The sequence below is a fragment of the Triticum dicoccoides genome, chromosome 1A, assembly GCF_002162155.2.
Source record: "Triticum dicoccoides isolate Atlit2015 ecotype Zavitan chromosome 1A, WEW_v2.0, whole genome shotgun sequence".
Lineage (NCBI taxonomy): Eukaryota > Viridiplantae > Streptophyta > Magnoliopsida > Poales > Poaceae > Triticum > Triticum dicoccoides.
The window spans coordinates 267008709-267016791 of NC_041380.1; the positions used below are offsets into that span (position 1 = coordinate 267008709).

Consider the following 8083-nt stretch of genomic DNA (forward strand, 5'->3'; position numbering starts at 1 on the left):
GCCGCCGCCACCGCCCCGTGAGCCGCCGCCACGCCGCCCAACCCCGCCACACCGGAGCCCCTCGCCGGAGGTACCGCGCAGGATCCCGAGCCGCCGGTTTTTTTAAACCGTTCGGGTTTTTTTAGAAACCCTAGTTCGTTTTTTTATTGGTTCACCGGTTCTTCTTGGTTCTTCTATTTAGCGGACATTCGTCCGTACGTTCGTTTTAACGAACGGTTTTCGCCTGTTAGTCACAGCTAACGAACGCTCATTCGTTAGACTGTTCGTCAGTTTTCTTTTTATCGGATTTATCTGCAGTTTTCTCGATCGCGATTTCTGATCCGATCTTAGTTTATGTTTATCTTTTCGCTCGTTAGTCGGAATCAGGCGATTCAAGCGCCTGGATCTTCGTCTCGAGACCCTCTTTCTGTTTAACAACTTGCACAAGTTTTTGCTACTGTACAATTTGACCTTAGTTCATATTAGTAAACGGATCTTGTTTCTTTCGCTGTTTGAATTTCGTTGCTCCGTTTGATTTGATTCTTTTTGCATACCGGAGTTCTTAAGTTGAACTTTCTGGTCAACCCCTCTTATTTGAGTTTTGCTTGTGCATCTTTGCTTGTTGCTTATGTATGTTATTGTTTGTTTGCGATAGAACACCCGGAGTGCGAAGCGTGTTACTACGAGTCTCTAGGTTTCACGGATCGTCAGCAAGGCAAGTAACACATTGATCATACTCTTTTCATACCTAGTTTTATTGCATTAGTTCCAATCCTCACACATTGCATGATTAGGAAGTCATTAACTTGTGGGTTGGGAAGTAGTTGTTGAGGTAGAACCTATTACCCTGTTACTATCAAACCCTTGGGAGTTACTTATGCGCGTTGCTTATTGCTATGCTATGCTCGTAGACGTGGTTTGGGTTTGAGTGAAATCCATGACAAATGTGAGATTATTAATTAATGGTTCAACTTAAGGTGACAACTTGAATACACATCTGGGTGGACTGAGGCACCTGGGGAACCCAGTGTTGCCTGTTTTTTTTGGAAATCCCGAGGTACCCGTGTGATATTCCTATGGACCGCCACCCAGGCTCAAAGGGAACTGGGATGATTCATGCTAGAAACTTCCATGTGCAGCCACAAGCTATTATGGGCTCTAGCATAGTTGAGTAAGTTACGTGAAGCTCTCGAAGAGGTGGATCAGCAGGTAGTGGGTTTTGTAGGTTTGGTATGGTCTACCCGGAGTAGAGAGTTAATGTTTCTGAGAGACTGTGTCTCGGTCATCCGTTTCTCAAACACCGTGTAGTGCGAGAAATACAACGGAGGCGATCAAGTCTTGTGGGGAAAAGTGTGCAAACCTCTGTAATGTGTACAATCTAATCGTGGTTAGTCGTGTCCCCGGTTATGGACAATCTTGAGTATCTAGTACTTGGGTTATCACATGTATCTCATCACTCTTAATTAATATTGTTGGGTTGTTAATTACTTAATTGGGATTGAGTTGGGGTTACCTTCTCAATATTTGTTCAACCACCAAGATAGTTAAATTAAAATCTATTCCTTTGTTGTAGGGAAAAATTGACTTTTCGCAAAAACTATAACCATAGAGCAAAAACTATAACCACCAAGATAGTGATAGCATTATTCTGTTCTTGCTTTACTGTGTTACATTGGTAGCATATTCCATGTGCTGACCTATTCTCGGGCTGCAACGTATTATGTTGCAGACTTTTCAGACGAGGAGTAAGGTTCGTTAGGTCGTTGTCGTGCAGCTCAGCTATGCCGTTGGAGTTGATGGACTCACTTATCTTCCAAGCCTTCCGTTATTATCGCATTAAATGGCCTTAAGCCATATTATTGTAATAAATTCTCTTTTGAGACATTCGATGTAATAAGTGTGTGATTACTACTCTGTTATAAATCCTTCGAGTACTGTGTGTGTCAGCATTACTGATCCAGGGATGACACTGAAGCACGGAGACTTGACCGTTTAAGGTCGGGTCGCTACACAAGAAGTGGAGGATGAGCAGAAACTTACTCTCTGATTGCATTCATATGCTTGCTATTGCTTCACGCATTTCCAAAACGCCTAATGATTTCGTAAAGTGCTTGTTGTTGCTTTGTGGCCTTTATTGGAGGTTCATAGTCCACTTCCGGGGGGGTTGCACAACCCTTGCCTGCCGCACAGAACCTGGGGTGGCGCTGCTCTGCACATCTACAGAAGTGGTAGCGTGTGCGACAGGTGAGCTAGAAGGGGCTTTTGGCTGCATTTTTTTTTCTGGAGGAGCACATCCTGCTCCATCTTGCATAGGGCTTCATCCATTGATGATGATATCTCCATAGGTGATCCTGCGTGTGGTAAACAAACTTGTCAGGAAGGCAATTTGTAAACAGCCATGCAGTTACTAGAAAGAAAAAGATGACAAAATAGGGCAATGGACACATGGAGTACAACATCTTGGAATTGCCAACAAAAGAAAAAAAGTGAGGTTGCCACCGCAAAAAGTGATATGTGGATAGTACCTTGAACAATAGGCTCGGCAAATTTGACAGCCTTTCTGCCATCAACAATTGGCTGCGCCATCATCTGCTTCGGTTGTGACGGGAATGCATAAGACACTGGGATAGCATCAACTGGCTCAATTGGCTGGCTCAAATCAATTTCGAGGGTGAACGGTGGTGGCGTGAAAACAATAGGGTGCCTGAACTCACGCTCATTCTGCTTCTCGGTCACACCAAGAGACGCTGCCAACGGAGACAGATCAACAAAGACGTCCTTGTCAACTAATCCAGCATCCTTAGGATTGGAAGTAGGGCGCGGAGTCATGTCCGGAATATCGATAGGCACCTTCTTGGTTGTCCCTTTCACTGATGGTTAACTCTTGGAGTGTAAGGGACCCCCATATCTAGTGGGACACGTGTGTGCTTGAGCGTTGGATTTGGATGAATCTTTTCTTTCTGAGGGACTATCGGTTCCTGGACCGTTCCACCTCCAAGTACATTTGTCTGAACTAGATCGACGATCTTGCCCTGGGGGCAGGCGGGAAGAAGGTTGACGCAGACACATACCCTATGTCCTGACGATGCACGTTGCCTGGCTGATCAGCTTTGTTCCGAGTGCTCTTCCCGGTACCGACTGCCTGTTTAGATGATTTCTTGTCAGCAACGTGTGGAGCAGCTTTGGAAACAGTGTGCGTATGAGCAGCACGATCATGCGGGCCAGCCTGATGTCCTTGTTGTGTGACTGCCGGACCCTTGTTTCGAACAGCAATTGAGGCAGCCAAACTTGTGCAATCTTTACCTACTGACTAAGGTTTGTCAGACGTATCAACAGTGGAGTTTGGTGCATTCACCTTAGGCTGGTGTGGTTGGTGTGGAAGATCAGACAGTAGTGGGCTACCTTCGAGCCCTTGCCTCATCGATACCAATGCCGGTGCAACGTCAGCTGATCTTGGGGAGATCAATTCATTAGAGCCCCCTGATGTTGCACCTTCATTGCCGGTCAACACAGCAACAACAGATGACAACAACTTGGCTGCTGCATGAGAACTAGTGGCAGCAGATGCTTTAACAAAGTCCACATTGTCAGATGAAGCAAGCTTAGCATGCATGCGCTGCAAGGGGTCTTTCTTGGAATGTTTAGTCGTATGAGCAGACACATTGCTTCTCTTCTTTAGCCTGCATGTAAGTAAGGTAGTAACAAATAGAAAGGCTGTAAGTTGCCGTGCATGAAAGTCATAAGTGAAAAAATTGACTGTGGTGTAAAATGAAGGTTAAAGGACTGCAAAACAGAGGGGGGAAAGTTGGAAGTATGAAAGAAGCAGAAAAGTTGCCATGTGGTTAATAATTTGTAACTATGAACGAAGATAAGATGAAGCAGAAATAGAAAGTGCACATGATGTGGATCAGTAGGTAGTAATGAAAAGGCATTTCTGTAGGGGTTCAAGTTACCACATGGAGGGTACCCCGAAAGTTGGGACATGTGGTAGAAGAAAAATGTAATGAAGTAAAGTTGCCACCTTAGCAGGTATGAGAGCAAAAAAGTGGGGGTGACATAAGTGTGCAAGGTAAAAGGTTGCCATGTATGGACATCTAAAAGTTATCATGTAAATGTATGTAAAGGTAGACATACAAAAACATAACACTTAAAAAATGTACATATGTCGTAGTGCTAACCTTTTAGCCACACCCCTCATGTCCTCAAGGACAACCGAATCTCCCGTGTTGGAGGACATGAAGCGAGGAGATGAACGTATAGTCGTCTGAGCCTTGCCTGCACGAGCAGAAGATCTGGGAGGCTGTTGGGCGATTTTCTCGGTGGTTACTCTTCCGCCAGCGGTTGCCTCCCTACGAGAAAAACAAAAAAGCATTAGTTGCCGAGTGGGAAGTATGAAGCAGAAAATAGATGTAATAAATAAATAAATGATTTAAAATTGCAAGAAGCAGTGGTGAAGAGGAAAGTATAACGCTTTCTAGCAGCAACGGGGTCTTGTGCTTCCCTAACCCTATACGAGGCTTGAGTACCAGAACGACCGCCCAAACCCTATACGATGGATGTCTCAGCACCTCCGCAATTGTGCTCAGGCGACGTGTCATGCTCGTTGTCGTCCATTCTGTTATCGCCATCATTACGGGCTTCGTCTTGCGGTTCATCGTCGTTGAAGTCACTATCGTCAACTGATAAGTCTTCATTGCTAGGGGGTACCTCTTGCGAATCGTTGTGGTCATATCTACCACTAGACCCAGTTGGACGAGAAGTGCCACCGCGAACAAAAGAACGAAACTGGTTGGCAACTTCTTCTCTGTCACCAGCCGACATTGCAGTCCAGCCCCATACAAGGTTGCCAAGGAGGTTGGTCATACCGGACGCAAACTGTCCAACGAGATTCTCGACGTTACTTCGCGCTTGCATTTGGAAAACACAGAAAGAAAAAATGGAAGAGGCCAAAAATGCTCAGCAAAGGGTATGAGTTATGTTGGAAAAATTGATGCATAAGAAAAAGTTGTGTGGTACTAACAGTTAAAGGGCATGCATCATTTGTGTGACTGTCCATCCATTTGCCGAAGTTGTCGAGGGGCCCAAAGATGTTGTAGTCAACATTGTGCTCTCCCATAAGCTGAAAAAAAGAAGAAGAAAAGGTGGCAAGTTTGAAAAGTCGGTAAAAAGATGAAAGTAAACTAAATTCATCAATGAAATGTGAGAACTAAATTTGGCATGGTCAATTATGAAATTGACCATGATCGATAAAATGCATTTGCAATGGTGAAATAACTGAATTTCCCATGTTGAAGTTACCGTTTGAAGTGGCAATTAGCGGTCATTTTTCATGGCAAGAAAAATGTGAAAAATGGTCGCAACTATTTGATGGACGGCGAGTTTGCCATGATGCAGGAGAACTTTCTAAGTGTGCCTTGTTGAAGTGATAATTGTAAGGGGCAATTGTATAGATGTACAACAGCATGGCAATGAAGCCATGTGAGCTGAGTTAAAGTTGCCATGGGGTAAATGTATAGTAAAATTTATGATTTATGTAGAAAACTAAATTGCTAACGATAAGACAGGAAAGAATTGGGCCATGGGCCATAAAGTATAGTTCGGATAGAAGGACTAGCCTGTAGCTTGCCAAATGTCCCATCGGGCTTCCTGTCCGCAGCGAGAACAACCTTGATTGCAGCATCAGTCCAAGCACACGCAGCAAATCTGTGAGGTGCAGGCAGTCCACCAACCGGGTTAAGTTTGACAGTGTTGATGTCAAGCTTATCGACATACATGAGCTGAAGAGAATGTGAGAGACATGCAGGTCAAGCCACTGGCATAGAAAAAAAATTGTAATGCGTAAAATAAGTAAGAAAGCAGAGTCGAGTATGGGGAGGGGTGCGAATAAGAATATAAAAGAAAGATGGTTTGGCATTAAGTAAACTTGCCATCAGATGCAGCCGACAACCTTTGTTGAACGCTTTGTTTGACAGTCAAGTGTGAAGGAAACCAACTATGAACTTGCACCAGTTCATGTTGGCAACATTCCCTATCTGGTCCTGTGAGATGGAGGAAATGACAAAAGAACAAGGAAAAAAGCGTAAGCTGCGGCATTATTTTGGTGAAAAAAAGGAGGTAATGGTCTTCAAAGCTAACAAATGAAAATGAATGACTAAGCAGGTAAGGTGCACGCGGGGTACATGGCAAAAAGTTCATACCAAAACAGGGAAGCATCTGCTGCTGGGCCATAACGATGTCATGGAGCAAACACATTTGAGATGAGGTACATAAGCAGCTTCCATCGCAGCAAGCATGTTCGCGAAAGCAGAGTTCACCGGGAGGGATGTAAGACCAGGGAACATCTCAGGAAAAAGACGTGATTGCACTTCCGTATCGATCTTGTATGGGACATCCATGCCGCCATTGGGGACACCAAGTGTATTGAAAACAGATTCCTCATCAAGTGGAATCCTACCACGTCCTGGTATGACAAATTCCCTCTTGTCCGGATGGTATAACCTCGCAAACCAGTCACACATGGGGTTATTTAAGTTAGTGCACTGAATGTTCATCAACGCCTGCATACCGATTTCCTTTGCAGCTTCTTTCTGGGCATCATCGAAATCTTCATACAGTCCCGTTAGGCGTTCATGTGATCCCCCTATTGCGTGCGGCTTTCTGCTGTTAAACACATGTGCAAAAATTTAAGTTAGAAAAGGTGATAATATGGGCTTAGGGGTTGGTACCATCACAGACAAAAACATGTTTAACATGAAAAAGAAAGATAGAGGCATGTGGACTGTACATACCTTCTTTGCATTCCGGTTAGCAGCACCCGCAACTTCAGCTCTGGGAGGCATGAAGTCATCATCGTCAGAGTCAGGGGCGTTCCGAACCATAGTGCTGCCAAAAAATGTCAACACGAAACGTCAGTGCACCCTGAGTGGTAATAAAGTTGCCATCCTAAAGCGTGAACTAAGTATGTGTACTAGAAGATGACAGCTCAGAAATGTGAAGCACAAATAGTAAGAATGTTGCCATGTGGCTGATGGTGAAGTCACACTAACAGTGCGGCAGGTGGTGAGAAATGACATGCAGAAGAACTAGGACATGTACATATGTTAAGTATGCAAAAGTTGCCATCAAAAATGGAAATATATCTGCAAAAAAACAAGATAAACAGGTATGATAGCACTGTAGTTCCATCCACAGTATAGATGGGACATGTGGTAAATTGCCATCGACTAAGCCGTAGTCAGCAGATAAAGAAAGCGGAAACATAGTTCGCACGATTCACTCTCTCTGAAAGTCACACGTATATATGTACGAAATTGTAGTTGACAGTAGTAACGTCAGAAACTTGCCATCAGCATGAACGGGGTGAACACTAGGAATGAAAGGAATCTCACATCGCAGAGAGACACGATAAAAACGTACTTTGTGTATGTTGCAAAGGTAGCATCAATTGTCTGTACATATTGAAAAAAGGTACCTCTCTAGCAAGAAAACAGAGTGTACTCTGGTATAAGCAGATGAAAATGCAGAGTATAGCAGACAAAAATATGCTTGATGAACAACTTTGGAAAGAAGTTGCCATCCACTGTCTAGTAGACAGTCAAACAAGTTGCCGCCTAGGTATACTATTGAAGCTAATAAGTTGCCATCCCCGAAAAAATAGTGCATTCATATTTTACTCTAATCATGGCAACAAACCACATGGGAGGTTCAAAAAATGCACTGCACTGGCATCAGTTTTGTAGATGTAGCACTCCAACAAATCACTTTGCTCTACCATTCATATTCGTGGACCTAGCTTAAGAACAAAAATTCCGTATGTCACTATGTTGCAACGACGGGTTTGGGGATCTAGCCTAAGAACACACACACACACACACACAACATGTGGAACCATCCATAGACGACACGAAGAAGTGTGTGCGTTGAAAACTGACCTCACCGAGGAGACAGAAGCTTCGACGGTCGCCGGAGAGGAAATCCGCCGAGGAGTACCTCCGGTGAGCAAGCGCTTGTACACCCAATCTCCGACGAAAAATCGCCGTCACCTCGCACGCAACCTCCGCCGGATAGCTTCTTCCGGACGAATCAATCCACTCGCCGCCGCAGT

At 44.4% G+C, this 8083-nt stretch overlaps 1 pseudogene; it reads right to left on the reverse strand.

The window, feature by feature from the left end:
* Positions 1-2004: 2004 nt before the first annotated feature.
* LOC119352697 overlaps positions 2005-8083 on the reverse strand; it is a 13043-nt pseudogene continuing 6964 nt past the window's right edge.